The sequence below is a fragment of the Meriones unguiculatus genome, chromosome 20 (genome assembly GCF_030254825.1).
Source record: "Meriones unguiculatus strain TT.TT164.6M chromosome 20, Bangor_MerUng_6.1, whole genome shotgun sequence".
Lineage (NCBI taxonomy): Eukaryota > Metazoa > Chordata > Mammalia > Rodentia > Muridae > Meriones > Meriones unguiculatus.
This window is the reverse complement of record NC_083367.1, coordinates 1,094,883-1,110,677: the sequence shown is the minus strand read 5'-3', so window position 1 is coordinate 1,110,677 and position 15,795 is coordinate 1,094,883.

Here is a 15,795-nt window from a genome sequence, read left to right as displayed (position 1 = left end):
TCGTTGCAAGCGGGTGTTTAAGTGCTCTGGAGTCATTTCGTTGCAAGCGGGTTTTTAAATACTCTGGAGTCATTTCGTTGCAAGCGGGTTTTTACATACTTCTCAGACATTTCACTGGAAGCGGGTTTTTTAAGTGCTCTGGAGTCATTTCGTTGCAAGCGGGTTTTTAAGTACTCTGGAGTCATTTCGTTGCAAGCGGGTTTTTAAGTGCTCTGGAGTCATTTCGTTGCAAGCGGGTTTTTAAGTGCTCTGGAGTCATTTCGTTGCAAGCGGGTGTTTAAGTGCTCTGGAGTCATTTCGTTGCAAGCGGGTTTTTAAGTGCTCTGGAGTCATTTCGTTGTGAGCGGGTTTTTAAGTGCTCTGGAGTCATTTCGTTGCAAGCGGGTTTTTAATTGATCTGGAGTCATTTCGTTGCGAGCGGGTTTTTAAGTGTTCTGGAGTCATTTCGTTGCAAGCGGGTTTTTAAGTGCTCTGGAGTCATTTCGTTGCAAGCGGGTTTTTACGTGCTCTGGAGTCATTTCGTTGCAAGCGGGTTTTTAAGTGCTCTGGTGTCATTTCGTTGCAAGCGGGTTTTTAAGTTCTCTGGAGTCATTTCGTTGCAAGCGGGTTTTTAAGTGCTCTGGAGTCATTTCGTTGCAAGTGGGTTTTTAAGTGCTCTGGAGTCATTTCGTTGCAAGCGGGTTTTTAAGTGCTCTGAGGTCATTTCGTTGCAAGCGGGTTTTTAAGTGCTCTGGAGTCATTTCGTTGCAAGCGGGTTTTTAAGTGCTCTGGAGTCATTTCGTTGCAAGCGGGTTTTTAAGTGCTCTGGAGTCATTTCGTTGCAAGCGGGTTTTTAAGTGCTCTGAAGGCATTTCGTTGTAAGCGGGTTTTTACGTGCTCTGGAGTCATTTCGTTGCAAGCGGGTTTTTACGTGCTCCGGAGTCATTTCATTGCAAGCGGGTTTTTACATACTTCTCAGACATTTCACTGGAAGCGGGTTTTTTAAGTGCTCTGGAGTCATTTCGTTGCAAGCGGGTTTTTAAGTACTCTGGAGTCATTTCATTGCAAGCGGGTTTTTACATACTTCTCAGACATTTCACTGGAAGCGGGTTTTTAAAGTGCTCTGGAGTCATTTCGTTGCAAGCGGGTTTTTAAGTACTCTGGAGTCATTTCGTTGCAAGCGGGTTTTTAAGTGCTCTGGAGTCATTTCGTTGCAAGCGGGTTTTTAAGTGCTCTGGAGTCATTTCGTTGCAAGCGGGTGTTTAAGTGCTCTGGAGTCATTTCGTTGCAAGCGGGTTTTTAAGTGTTCTGGAGTCATTTCGTTGCAAGCGGGTTTTTAAGTGCTCTGGAGTCATTTCGTTGCAAGCGGGTTTTTAATTGCTCTGGAGTCATTTCATTGCGAGCGGGTTTTTAAGTGTTCTGGAGTCATTTCGTTGCAAGCGGGTTTTTAAGTGCTCTGGAGTCATTTCGTTGCAAGCGGGTTTTTAATTGATCTGGAGTCATTTCGTTGCGAGCGGGTTTTTAAGTGTTCTGGAGTCATTTCGTTGCAAGCGGGTTTTTAAGTGCTCTGGAGTCATTTCGTTGCAAGCGGGTTTTTACGTGCTCTGGAGTCATTTCGTTGCAAGCGGGTTTTTAAGTGCTCTGGTGTCATTTCGTTGCAAGCGGGTTTTTAAGTTCTCTGAAGGCATTTCGTTATAAGCGGGTTTTTACGTGCTCTGGAGTCATTTCGTTGCAAGCGGGTTTTTAAGTGCTCTGGAGTCATTTCGTTGCAAGCGGGTTTTTAAGTGCTCTGAAGGCATTTCGTTATAAGCGGGTTTTTACGTGCTCTGGAGTCATTTCGTTGCAAGCGGGTTTTTACGTGCTCTGGAGTCATTTCATTGCAAGCGGGTTTTTACATACTTCTCAGACATTTCACTGGAAGCGGGTTTTTTAAGTGCTCTGGAGTCATTTCGTTGCAAGCGGGTTTTTAAATACTCTGGAGTCATTTTGTTGCAAGCGGGTTTTTACATACTTCTCAGACATTTCACTGGAAGCGGGTTTTTTAAGTGCTCTGGAGTCATTTCGTTGCAAGCGGGTTTTTAAGTACTCTGGAGTCATTTCGTTGCAAACGGGTTTTTAAGTGCTCTGGAGTCATTTCGTTGCAAGCGGGTTTTTAAGTGCTCTGGAGTCATTTCGTTGCAAGCGGGTGTTTAAGTGCTCTGGAGTCATTTCGTTGCAAGCGGGTTTTTAAATACTCTGGAGTCATTTCGTTGCAAGCGGGTTTTTACATACTTCTCAGACATTTCACTGGAAGCGGGTTTTTTAAGTGCTCTGGAGTCATTTCGTTGCAAGCGGGTTTTTAAGTACTCTGGAGTCATTTCGTTGCAAGCGGGTTTTTAAGTGCTCTGGAGTCATTTCGTTGCAAGCGGGTTTTTAAGTGCTCTGGAGTCATTTCGTTGCAAGCGGGTGTTTAAGTGCTCTGGAGTCATTTCGTTGCAAGCGGGTTTTTAAGTGCTCTGGAGTCATTTCGTTGCGAGCGGGTTTTTAAGTGCTCTGGAGTCATTTCGTTGCAAGCGGGTTTTTAATTGATCTGGAGTCATTTCGTTGCGAGCGGGTTTTTAAGTGTTCTGGAGTCATTTCGTTGCAAGCGGGTTTTTAAGTGCTCTGGAGTCATTTCGTTGCAAGCGGGTTTTTACGTGCTCTGGAGTCATTTCGTTGCAAGCGGGTTTTTAAGTGCTCTGGAGTCATTTCATTGCAAGCGGGTTTTTACATACTTCTCAGACATTTCACTGGAAGCGGGTTTTTTAAGTGCTCTGGAGTCATTTCGTTGCAAGCGGGTTTTTAAGTACTCTGGAGTCATTTCGTTGCAAACGGGTTTTTAAGTGCTCTGGAGTCATTTCGTTGCAAGCGGGTTTTTAAGTGCTCTGGAGTCATTTCGTTGCAAGCGGGTGTTTAAGTGCTCTGGAGTCATTTCGTTGCAAGCGGGTTTTTAAATACTCTGGAGTCATTTCGTTGCAAGCGGGTTTTTACATACTTCTCAGACATTTCACTGGAAGCGGGTTTTTTAAGTGCTCTGGAGTCATTTCGTTGCAAGCGGGTTTTTAAGTACTCTGGAGTCATTTCGTTGCAAGCGGGTTTTTAAGTGCTCTGGAGTCATTTCGTTGCAAGCGGGTTTTTAAGTGCTCTGGAGTCATTTCGTTGCAAGCGGGTGTTTAAGTGCTCTGGAGTCATTTCGTTGCAAGCGGGTTTTTAAGTGCTCTGGAGTCATTTCGTTGTGAGCGGGTTTTTAAGTGCTCTGGAGTCATTTCGTTGCAAGCGGGTTTTTAATTGATCTGGAGTCATTTCGTTGCGAGCGGGTTTTTAAGTGTTCTGGAGTCATTTCGTTGCAAGCGGGTTTTTAAGTGCTCTGGAGTCATTTCGTTGCAAGCGGGTTTTTACGTGCTCTGGAGTCATTTCGTTGCAAGCGGGTTTTTAAGTGCTCTGGTGTCATTTCGTTGCAAGCGGGTTTTTAAGTTCTCTGGAGTCATTTCGTTGCAAGCGGGTTTTTAAGTGCTCTGGAGTCATTTCGTTGCAAGTGGGTTTTTAAGTGCTCTGGAGTCATTTCGTTGCAAGCGGGTTTTTAAGTGCTCTGAGGTCATTTCGTTGCAAGCGGGTTTTTAAGTGCTCTGGAGTCATTTCGTTGCAAGCGGGTTTTTAAGTGCTCTGGAGTCATTTCGTTGCAAGCGGGTTTTTAAGTGCTCTGGAGTCATTTCGTTGCAAGCGGGTTTTTAAGTGCTCTGAAGGCATTTCGTTGTAAGCGGGTTTTTACGTGCTCTGGAGTCATTTCGTTGCAAGCGGGTTTTTACGTGCTCCGGAGTCATTTCATTGCAAGCGGGTTTTTACATACTTCTCAGACATTTCACTGGAAGCGGGTTTTTTAAGTGCTCTGGAGTCATTTCGTTGCAAGCGGGTTTTTAAGTACTCTGGAGTCATTTCATTGCAAGCGGGTTTTTACATACTTCTCAGACATTTCACTGAAAGCGGGTTTTTAAAGTGCTCTGGAGTCATTTCGTTGCAAGCGGGTTTTTAAGTACTCTGGAGTCATTTCGTTGCAAGCGGGTTTTTAAGTGCTCTGGAGTCATTTCGTTGCAAGCGGGTTTTTAAGTGCTCTGGAGTCATTTCGTTGCAAGCGGGTGTTTAAGTGCTCTGGAGTCATTTCGTTGCAAGCGGGTTTTTAAGTGCTCTGGAGTCATTTCGTTGCAAGCGGGTTTTTAATTGCTCTGGAGTCATTTCGTTGCGAGCGGGTTTTTAAGTGTTCTGGAGTCATTTCGTTGCAAGCGGGTTTTTAAGTGCTCTGGAGTCATTTCGTTGCAAGCGGGTTTTTACGTGCTCTGGAGTCATTTCGTTGCAAGCGGGTTTTTAAGTGCTCTGGAGTCATTTCGTTGCAAGCGGGTTTTTAAGTGCTCTGGAGTCATGTCGCTGCAAGCGGGTTTTTACGTGCTCTGGAGTCATTTCGTTGCAAGCGGGTTTTTAAGTGCTCTGGAGTCATTTCGTTGCAAGCGGGTTTTTAAGTGCTCTGGAGTCATTTCGTTGCAAGCGGGTTTTTAAGTGCTCTGAAGGCATTTCGTTGTAAGCGGGTTTTTACGTGCTCTGGAGTCATTTCGTTGCAAGCGGGTTTTTACGTGCTCCGGAGTCATTTCATTGCAAGCGGGTTTTTACATACTTCTCAGACATTTCACTGGAAGCGGGTTTTTTAAGTGCTCTGGAGTCATTTCGTTGTAAGCGGGTTTTTAAGTACTCTGGAGTCATTTCATTGCAAGCGGGTTTTTACATACTTCTCAGACATTTCACTGGAAGCGGGTTTTTTAAGTGCTCTGGAGTCATTTCGTTGCAAGCGGGTTTTTAAGTACTCTGGAGTCATTTCGTTGCAAGCGGGTTTTTAAGTGCTCTGGAGTCATTTCGTTGCAAGCGGGTTTTTAAGTGCTCTGAAGGCATTTCGTTATGAGCGGGTTTTTACGTGCTCTGGAGTCATTTCGTTGCAAGCGGGTTTTTACGTGCTCTGGAGTCATTTCATTGCAAGCGGGTTTTTAAGTGCTCTGAAGGCATTTCGTTATAAGCGGGTTTTTACGTGCTCTGGAGTCATTTCGTTGCAAGCGGGTTTTTAAGTGCTCTGGAGTCATTTCGTTGCAAGCGGGTTTTTAAGTGCTCTGAAGGCATTTCGTTATAAGCGGGTTTTTACGTGCTCTGGAGTCATTTCGTTGCAAGCGGGTTTTTACGTGCTCTGGAGTCATTTCATTGCAAGCGGGTTTTTACATACTTCTCAGACATTTCACTGGAAGCGGGTTTTTTAAGTGCTCTGGAGTCATTTCGTTGCAAGCGGGTTTTTAAATACTCTGGAGTCATTTTGTTGCAAGCGGGTTTTTACATACTTCTCAGACATTTCACTGGAAGCGGGTTTTTCAAGTGCTCTGGAGTCATTTCGTTGCAAGCGGGTTTTTAAGTACTCTGGAGTCATTTCGTTGCAAACGGGTTTTTAAGTGCTCTGGAGTCATTTCGTTGCAAGCGGGTTTTTAAGTGCTCTGGAGTCATTTCGTTGCAAGCGGGTGTTTAAGTGCTCTGGAGTCATTTCGTTGCAAGCGGGTTTTTAAATACTCTGGAGTCATTTCGTTGCAAGCGGGTTTTTACATACTTCTCAGACATTTCACTGGAAGCGGGTTTTTTAAGTGCTCTGGAGTCATTTCGTTGCAAGCGGGTTTTTAAGTACTCTGGAGTCATTTCGTTGCAAGCGGGTTTTTAAGTGCTCTGGAGTCATTTCGTTGCAAGCGGGTTTTTAAGTGCTCTGGAGTCATTTCGTTGCAAGCGGGTGTTTAAGTGCTCTGGAGTCATTTCGTTGCAAGCGGGTTTTTAAGTGCTCTGGAGTCATTTCGTTGCGAGCGGGTTTTTAAGTGCTCTGGAGTCATTTCGTTGCAAGCGGGTTTTTAATTGATCTGGAGTCATTTCGTTGCGAGCGGGTTTTTAAGTGTTCTGGAGTCATTTCGTTGCAAGCGGGTTTTTAAGTGCTCTGGAGTCATTTCGTTGCAAGCGGGTTTTTACGTGCTCTGGAGTCATTTCGTTGCAAGCGGGTTTTTAAGTGCTCTGGTGTCATTTCGTTGCAAGCGGGTTTTTAAGTTCTCTGGAGTCATTTCGTTGCAAGCGGGTTTTTAAGTGCTCTGGAGTCATTTCGTTGCAAGTGGGTTTTTAAGTGCTCTGGAGTCATTTCGTTGCAAGCGGGTTTTTAAGTGCTCTGAGGTCATTTCGTTGCAAGCGGGTTTTTAAGTGCTCTGGAGTCATTTCGTTGCAAGCGGGTTTTTAAGTGCTCTGGAGTCATTTCGTTGCAAGCGGGTTTTTAAGTGCTCTGGAGTCATTTCGTTGCAAGCGGGTTTTTAAGTGCTCTGAAGGCATTTCGTTGTAAGCGGGTTTTTACGTGCTCTGGAGTCATTTCGTTGCAAGCGGGTTTTTACGTGCTCCGGAGTCATTTCATTGCAAGCGGGTTTTTACATACTTCTCAGACATTTCACTGGAAGCGGGTTTTTTAAGTGCTCTGGAGTCATTTCGTTGCAAGCGGGTTTTTAAGTACTCTGGAGTCATTTCATTGCAAGCGGGTTTTTACATACTTCTCAGACATTTCACTGGAAGCGGGTTTTTTAAGTGCTCTGGAGTCATTTCGTTGCAAGCGGGTTTTTAAGTACTCTGGAGTCATTTCGTTGCAAGCGGGTTTTTAAGTGCTCTGGAGTCATTTCGTTGCAAGCGGATTTTTAAGTGCTCTGGAGTCATTTCGTTGCAAGCGGGTGTTTAAGTGCTCTGGAGTCATTTCGTTGCAAGCGGGTTTTTAAATACTCTGGAGTCATTTCGTTGCAAGCGGGTTTTTACATACTTCTCAGACGTTTCACTGGAAGCGGGTTTTTTAAGTGCTCTGGAGTCATTTCGTTGCAAGCGGGTTTTTAAGTACTCTGGAGTCATTTCGTTGCAAGCGGGTTTTTAAGTGCTCTGGAGTCATTTCGTTGCAAGCGGGTTTTTAAGTGCTCTGGAGTCATTTCGTTGCAAGCGGGTGTTTAAGTGCTCTGGAGTCATTTCGTTGCAAGCGGGTTTTTAAGTGTTCTGGAGTCATTTCGTTGCAAGCGGGTTTTTAAGTGCTCTGGAGTCATTTCGTTGCAAGCGGGTTTTTAATTGCTCTGGAGTCATTTCGTTGCGAGCGGGTTTTTAAGTGTTCTGGAGTCATTTCGTTGCAAGCGGGTTTTTAATTGCTCTGGAGTCATTTCGTTGCAAGCGGGTTTTTACGTGCTCTGGAGTCATTTCGTTGCAAGCGGGTTTTTAAGTGCTCTGGAGTCATTTCGTTGCAAGCGGGTTTTTAAGTGCTCTGGAGTCATGTCGCTGCAAGCGGGTTTTTACGTGCTCTGGAGTCATTTCGTTGCAAGCGGGTTTTTAAGTGCTCTGGAGTCATTTCGTTGCAAGCGGGTTTTTAAGTGCTCTGGAGTCATTTCGTTGCAAGCGGGTTTTTAAGTGCTCTGAAGGCATTTCGTTGTAAGCGGGTTTTTACGTGCTCTGGAGTCATTTCGTTGCAAGCGGGTTTTTACGTGCTCCGGAGTCATTTCATTGCAAGTGGGTTTTTACATACTTCTCAGACATTTCACTGGAAGCGGGTTTTTTAAGTGCTCTGGAGTCATTTCGTTGTAAGCGGGTTTTTAAGTACTCTGGAGTCATTTCATTGCAAGCGGGTTTTTACATACTTCTCAGACATTTCACTGGAAGCGGGTTTTTTAAGTGCTCTGGAGTCATTTCGTTGCAAGCGGGTTTTTAAGTACTCTGGAGTCATTTCGTTGCAAGCGGGTTTTTAAGTGCTCTGGAGTCATTTCGTTGCAAGCGGGTTTTTAAGTGCTCTGAAGGCATTTCGTTGCAAGCGGGTTTTTAAGTGCTCTGGAGTCATTTCGTTGCAAGCGGGTTTTTAAGTGTTCTGGAGTCATTTCGTTGCAAGCGGGATTTTACGTGCTCTGGAGTCATTTCGTTTCAAGCGGGTTTTTAATTGCTCTGGAGTCATTTCGTTGTAAGCGGGTTTTTAAGTGCTCTGGAGTCATTTCATTGCAAGCGGGTTTTTAATTGCTCTGGAGTCATTTCGTTGCAAGCGGGTTTTTAAGTGTTCTGGAGTCATTTCGTTGCAAGCGGATTTTTAAGTGCTCTGGAGTCATTTCGTTGCAAGCGGGTTTTTAAGTGCTATGGAGTCATTTCGTTGCAAGCGGGTTTTTAAGTGTTCTGGAGTCATTTCGTTGCAAGCGGGTTTTTAAGTGCTCTGGAGTCATTTCGTTGCAAGCGGGTTTTTAAGTACTCTGGAGTCATTTCGTTGCAAGCGGATTTTTAAGTGCTCTGGAGTCATTTCGTTGCAAGCGGGTTTTTAAGTGCTCTGAAGGCATTTCGTTGCAAGCGGGTTTTTAAGTGTTCTGGAGTCATTTCGTTGCAAGCGGGATTTTAAGTGCTCTGGAGTCATTTCGTTGCAAGCGGGTTTTTAATTGCTCTGGAGTCATTTCGTTGTAAGCGGGTTTTTAAGTGCTCTGGAGTCATTTCGTTGCGAGCGGGTTTTTAAGTGTTCTGGAGTCATTTCGTTGCGAGCGGGTTTTTAAGTGCTCTGGAGTCATTTCGTTGCGAGCGGGTTTTTAATTGGTCTGGAGTCATTTCGTTGCGAGCGGGTTTTTAAGTGCTCTGGAGTCATTTCGTTGCAAGCGGGTTTTTAATTGCTCTGGAGTCATTTCGTTGCGAGCGGGTTTTTAAGTGCTCTGGAGTCATTTCGTTGCAAGCGGGTTTTTAATTGCTCTGGAGTCATTTCGTTGCAAGCGGGTTTTTAAGTGTTCTGGAGTCATTTCGTTGAAAGCGGGTTTTTAAGTGCTCTGGAGTCATTTCGTTGCAAGCGGGTTTTTAAGTGCTATGGAGTCATTTCGTTGCAAGCGGGTTTTTAAGTGCTCTGGAGTCATTTCGTTGCAAGCGGGTTTTTAAGTGCTCTGGAGTCATTTCGTTGCAAGCGGGTTTTTAAGTGCTCTGGAGTCATTTCGTTGCAAGCGGGTTTTTAAGTGCTCTGGAGTCATTTCGTTGCAAGCGGGTTTTTAAGTGCTCTGGAGTCATTTCGTTGCAAGCGGATTTTTAAGTGCTCTGGAGTCATTTCCTTGCAAGCGGGTTTTTAAGTGCTCTGGAGTCATTTCGTTGCAAGCGGGTTTTTAAGTGTTCTGGAGTCATTTCGTTGCAAGCGGGTTTTTAAGTGCTCTGGAGTCATTTCGTTGCAAGCGGGTTTTTAAGTGCTCTGGAGTCATTTCGTTGCAAGCGGGTTTTTAAGTGTTTTGGAGTCATTTCGTTGCAAGCGGGTTTTTAAGTGCTCTGGAGTCATTTCGTTGCAAGCGGGTTTTTAAGTGCTCTGGAGTCATTTCGTTGCAAGCGGGTTTTTAAGTGCTCTGGAGTCATTTCGTTGCAAGCGGGTTTTTAAGTGCTCGGAGTCATTTCGTTGCAAGCGGGTTTTTAAGTGCTCTGGAGTCATTTCGTTGCAAGCGGGTTTTTAAGTGCTCTGGAGTCATTTCGTTGCAAGCGGGTTTTTAAGTGCTCTGGAGTCATTTCGTTGCAAGCGGGTTTTTAAGTGCTCTGGAGTCATTTCGTTGCAAGCGGGTTTTTAAGTGCTCTGGAGTCATTTCGTTGCAAGCGGGTTTTTAAGTGCTCTGAAGGCATTTCGTTGTAAGCGGGTTTTTACGTGCTCTGGAGTCATTTCGTTGCAAGCGGGTTTTTACGTGCTCTGGAGTCATTTCATTGCAAGCGGGTTTTTACATACTTCTCAGACATTTCACTGGAAGCGGGTTTTTTAAGTGCTCTGGAGTCATTTCGTTGCAAGCGGGTTTTTAAATACTCTGGAGTCATTTCGTTGCAAGCGGGTTTTTAAGTGCTCTGAAGGCATTTCGTTGTAAGCGGGTTTTTACGTGCTCTGGAGTCATTTCGTTGCAAGCGGGTTTTTAAGTGCTCTGGAGTCATTTCGTTGCAAGCGGGTTTTTAAGTGCTCTGGAGTCATTTCGTTGCAAGCGGGTTTTTAAGTGCTCTGAAGGCATTTCGTTATAAGCGGGTTTTTACGTGCTCTGGAGTCATTTCGTTGCAAGCGGGTTTTTACGTGCTCTGGAGTCATTTCATTGCAAGCGGGTTTTTACATACTTCTCAGACATTTCACTGGAAGCGGGTTTTTTAAGTGCTCTGGAGTCATTTCGTTGCAAGCGGGTTTTTAAGTGCTCTGGAGTCATTTCGTTGTAAGCGGGTTTTTAAGTGCTCTGAAGGCATTTCGTTATAAGCGGGTTTTTACGTGCTCTGGAGTCATTTCGTTGCAAGCGGGTTTTTACGTGCTCTGGAGTCATTTCATTGCAAGCGGGTTTTTACATACTTCTCAGACATTTCACTGGAAGCGGGTTTTTTAAGTGCTCTGGAGTCATTTCGTTGCAAGCGGGTTTTTAAATACTCTGGAGTCATTTTGTTGCAAGCGGGTTTTTACATACTTCTCAGACATTTCACTGGAAGCGGGTTTTTTAAGTGCTCTGGAGTCATTTCGTTGCAAGCGGGTTTTTAAGTACTCTGGAGTCATTTCGTTGCAAACGGGTTTTTAAGTGCTCTGGAGTCATTTCGTTGCAAGCGGGTTTTTAAGTGCTCTGGAGTCATTTCGTTGCAAGCGGGTGTTTAAGTGCTCTGGAGTCATTTCGTTGCAAGCGGGTTTTTAAATACTCTGGAGTCATTTCGTTGCAAGCGGGTTTTTACATACTTCTCAGACATTTCACTGGAAGCGGGTTTTTTAAGTGCTCTGGAGTCATTTCGTTGCAAGCGGGTTTTTAAGTACTCTGGAGTCATTTCGTTGCAAGCGGGTTTTTAAGTGCTCTGGAGTCATTTCGTTGCAAGCGGGTTTTTAAGTGCTCTGGAGTCATTTCGTTGCAAGCGGGTGTTTAAGTGCTCTGGAGTCATTTCGTTGCAAGCGGGTTTTTAAGTGCTCTGGAGTCATTTCGTTGCGAGCGGGTTTTTAAGTGCTCTGGAGTCATTTCGTTGCAAGCGGGTTTTTAATTGATCTGGAGTCATTTCGTTGCGAGCGGGTTTTTAAGTGTTCTGGAGTCATTTCGTTGCAAGCGGGTTTTTAAGTGCTCTGGAGTCATTTCGTTGCAAGCGGGTTTTTACGTGCTCTGGAGTCATTTCGTTGCAAGCGGGTTTTTAAGTGCTCTGGTGTCATTTCGTTGCAAGCGGGTTTTTAAGTTCTCTGGAGTCATTTCGTTGCAAGCGGGTTTTTAAGTGCTCTGGAGTCATTTCGTTGCAAGTGGGTTTTTAAGTGCTCTGGAGTCATTTCGTTGCAAGCGGGTTTTTAAGTGCTCTGAGGTCATTTCGTTGCAAGCGGGTTTTTAAGTGCTCTGGAGTCATTTCGTTGCAAGCGGGTTTTTAAGTGCTCTGGAGTCATTTCGTTGCAAGCGGGTTTTTAAGTGCTCTGGAGTCATTTCGTTGCAAGCGGGTTTTTAAGTGCTCTGAAGGCATTTCGTTGTAAGCGGGTTTTTACGTGCTCTGGAGTCATTTCGTTGCAAGCGGGTTTTTACGTGCTCCGGAGTCATTTCATTGCAAGCGGGTTTTTACATACTTCTCAGACATTTCACTGGAAGCGGGTTTTTTAAGTGCTCTGGAGTCATTTCGTTGCAAGCGGGTTTTTAAGTACTCTGGAGTCATTTCATTGCAAGCGGGTTTTTACATACTTCTCAGACATTTCACTGGAAGCGGGTTTTTTAAGTGCTCTGGAGTCATTTCGTTGCAAGCGGGTTTTTAAGTACTCTGGAGTCATTTCGTTGCAAGCGGGTTTTTAAGTGCTCTGGAGTCATTTCGTTGCAAGCGGGTTTTTAAGTGCTCTGGAGTCATTTCGTTGCAAGCGGGTGTTTAAGTGCTCTGGAGTCATTTCGTTGCAAGCGGGTTTTTAAATACTCTGGAGACATTTCGTTGCAAGCGGGTTTTTACATACTTCTCAGACGTTTCACTGGAAGCGGGTTTTTTAAGTGCTCTGGAGTCATTTCGTTGCAAGCGGGTTTTTAAGTACTCTGGAGTCATTTCTTTGCAAGCGGGTTTTTAAGTGCTCTGGAGTCATTTCGTTGCAAGCGGGTTTTTAAGTGCTCTGGAGTCATTTCGTTGCAAGCGGGTGTTTAAGTGCTCTGGAGTCATTTCGTTGCAAGCGGGTTTTTAAATACTCTGGAGTCATTTCGTTGCAAGCGGGTTTTTAAGTGCTCTGGAGTCATTTCGTTGCAAGCGGGTTTTTAATTGCTCTGGAGTCATTTCGTTGCGAGCGGGTTTTTAAGTGTTCTGGGGTCATTTCGTTGCAAGCGGGTTTTTAAGTGCTCTGGAGTCATTTCGTTGCAAGCGGGTTTTTACGTGCTCTGGAGTCATTTCGTTGCAAGCGGGTTTTTAAGTGCTCTGGAGTCATTTCGTTGCAAGCGGGTTTTTAAGTGCTCTGGAGTCATGTCGCTGCAAGCGGGTTTTTACGTGCTCTGGAGTCATTTCGTTGCAAGCGGGTTTTTAAGTGCTCTGGAGTCATTTCGTTGCAAGCGGGTTTTTAAGTGCTCTGGAGTCATTTCGTTGCAAGCGGGTTTTTAAGTGCTCTGAAGGCATTTCGTTGTAAGCGGGTTTTTACGTGCTCCGGAGTCATTTCATTGCAAGCGGGTTTTTACATACTTCTCAGACATTTCACTGGAAGCGGGTTTTTTAAGTGCTCTGGAGTCATTTCGTTGTAAGCGGGTTTTTAAGTACTCTGGAGTCATTTCATTGCAAGCGGGTTTTTACATACTTCTCAGACATTTCACTGGAAGCGGGTTTTTTAAGTGCTCTGGAGTCATTTCGTTGCAAGCGGGTTTTTAAGTGCTCTGGAGTCATTTCGTTGCAAGCGGGTTTTTAAGTGCTCTGGAGTCATTTCGTTGCAAGCGGGTTTTTAAGTGCTCTGGAGTCATTTCGTTGCAAGCGGGTTTTTAAGTGCTCTGAAGGCATTTCGTTGTAAGCGGGTTTTTACGTGCTCTGGAGTCATTTCGTTGCAAGCGGGTTTTTACGTGCTCCGGAGTCATTTCATTGCAAGCGGGTTTTTACATACTTCTCAGACATTTCACTGGAAGCGGGTTTTTTAAGTGCTCTGGAGTCATTTCGTTGCAAGCGGGTTTTTAAGTACTCTGGAGTCATTTCATTGCAAGCGGGTTTTTACATACTTCTCAGACATTTCACTGGAAGCGGGTTTTTTAAGTGCTCTGGAGTCATTTCGTTGCAAGCGGGTTTTTAAGTACTCTGGAGTCATTTCGTTGCAAGCGGGTTTTTAAGTGCTCTGGAGTCATTTCGTTGCAAGCGGGTTTTTAAGTGCTCTGGAGTCATTTCGTTGCAAGCGGGTGTTTAAGTGCTCTGGAGTCATTTCGTTGCAAGCGGGTTTTTAAATACTCTGGAGACATTTCGTTGCAAGCGGGTTTTTACATACTTCTCAGACGTTTCACTGGAAGCGGGTTTTTTAAGTGCTCTGGAGTCATTTCGTTGCAAGCGGGTTTTTAAGTACTCTGGAGTCATTTCGTTGCAAGCGGGTTTTTAAGTGCTCTGGAGTCATTTCGTTGCAAGCGGGTTTTTAAGTGCTCTGGAGTCATTTCGTTGCAAGCGGGTGTTTAAGTGCTCTGGAGTCATTTCGTTGCAAGCGGGTTTTTAAGTGCTCTGGAGTCATTTCGTTGCAAGCGGGTTTTTAAGTGTTCTGGAGTCATTTCGTTGCAAGCGGGTTTTTAAGTGCTCTGGAGTCATTTCGTTGCAAGCGGGTTTTTAAGTGCTCTGGAGTCATTTCGTTGCAAGCGGGTTTTTAAGTGCTCGGAGTCATTTCGTTGCAAGCGGGTTTTTAAGTGCTCTGGAGTCATTTCGTTGCAAGCGGGTTTTTAAGTGCTCTGGAGTCATTTCGTTGCAAGCGGGTTTTTAAGTGCTCTGGAGTCATTTCGTTGCAAGCGGGTTTTTAAGTGCTCTGGAGTCATTTCGTTGCAAGCGGGTTTTTAAGTGCTCTGGAGTCATTTCGTTGCAAGCGGGTTTTTAAGTGCTCTGAAGGCATTTCGTTGTAAGCGGGTTTTTACGTGCTCTGGAGTCATTTCGTTGCAAGCGGGTTTTTACGTGCTCTGGAGTCATTTCATTGCAAGCGGGTTTTTACATACTTCTCAGACATTTCACTGGAAGCGGGTTTTTTAAGTGCTCTGGAGTCATTTCGTTGCAAGCGGGTTTTTAAATACTCTGGAGTCATTTCGTTGCAAGCGGGTTTTTAAGTGCTCTGAAGGCATTTCGTTGTAAGCGGGTTTTTACGTGCTCTGGAGTCATTTCGTTGCAAGCGGGTTTTTAAGTGCTCTGGAGTCATTTCGTTGCAAGCGGGTTTTTAAGTGCTCTGGAGTCATTTCGTTGCAAGCGGGTTTTTAAGTGCTCTGAAGGCATTTCGTTATAAGCGGGTTTTTACGTGCTCTGGAGTCATTTCGTTGCAAGCGGGTTTTTACGTGCTCTGGAGTCATTTCATTGCAAGCGGGTTTTTACATACTTCTCAGACATTTCACTGGAAGCGGGTTTTTTAAGTGCTCTGGAGTCATTTCGTTGCAAGCGGGTTTTTAAATACTCTGGAGTCATTTTGTTGCAAGCGGGTTTTTACATACTTCTCAGACATTTCACTGGAAGCGGGTTTTTTAAGTGCTCTGGAGTCATTTCGTTGCAAGCGGGTTTTTAAGTACTCTGGAGTCATTTCGTTGCAAACGGGTTTTTAAGTGCTCTGGAGTCATTTCGTTGCAAGCGGGTTTTTAAGTGCTCTGGAGTCATTTCGTTGCAAGCGGGTGTTTAAGTGCTCTGGAGTCATTTCGTTGCAAGCGGGTTTTTAAATACTCTGGAGTCATTTCGTTGCAAGCGGGTTTTTACATACTTCTCAGACATTTCACTGGAAGCGGGTTTTTTAAGTGCTCTGGAGTCATTTCGTTGCAAGCGGGTTTTTAAGTACTCTGGAGTCATTTCGTTGCAAGCGGGTTTTTAAGTGCTCTGGAGTCATTTCGTTGCAAGCGGGTTTTTAAGTGCTCTGGAGTCATTTCGTTGCAAGCGGGTGTTTAAGTGCTCTGGAGTCATTTCGTTGCAAGCGGGTTTTTAAGTGCTCTGGAGTCATTTCGTTGCGAGCGGGTTTTTAAGTGCTCTGGAGTCATTTCGTTGCAAGCGGGTTTTTAATTGATCTGGAGTCATTTCGTTGCGAGCGGGTTTTTAAGTGTTCTGGAGTCATTTCGTTGCAAGCGGGTTTTTAAGTGCTCTGGAGTCATTTCGTTGCAAGCGGGTTTTTACGTGCTCTGGAGTCATTTCGTTGCAAGCGGGTTTTTAAGTGCTCTGGTGTCATTTCGTTGCAAGCGGGTTTTTAAGTTCTCTGGAGTCATTTCGTTGCAAGCGGGTTTTTAAGTGCTCTGGAGTCATTTCGTTGCAAGTGGGTTTTTAAGTGCTCTGGAGTCATTTCGTTGCAAGCGGGTTTTTAAGTGCTCTGAGGTCATTTCGTTGCAAGCGGGTTTTTAAGTGCTCTGGAGTCATTTCGTTGCAAGCGGGTTTTTAAGTGCTCTGGAGTCATTTCGTTGCAAGCGGGTTTTTAAGTGCTCTGGAGTCATTTCGTTGCAAGCGGGTTTTTAAGTGCTCTGAAGGCATTTCGTTGTAAGCGGGTTTTTACGTGCTCTGGAGTCATTTCGTTGCAAGCGGGTTTTTACGTGCTCCGGAGTCATTTCATTGCAAGCGGGTTTTTACATACTTCTCAGACATTTCACTGGAAGCGGGTTTTTTAAGTGCTCTGGAGTC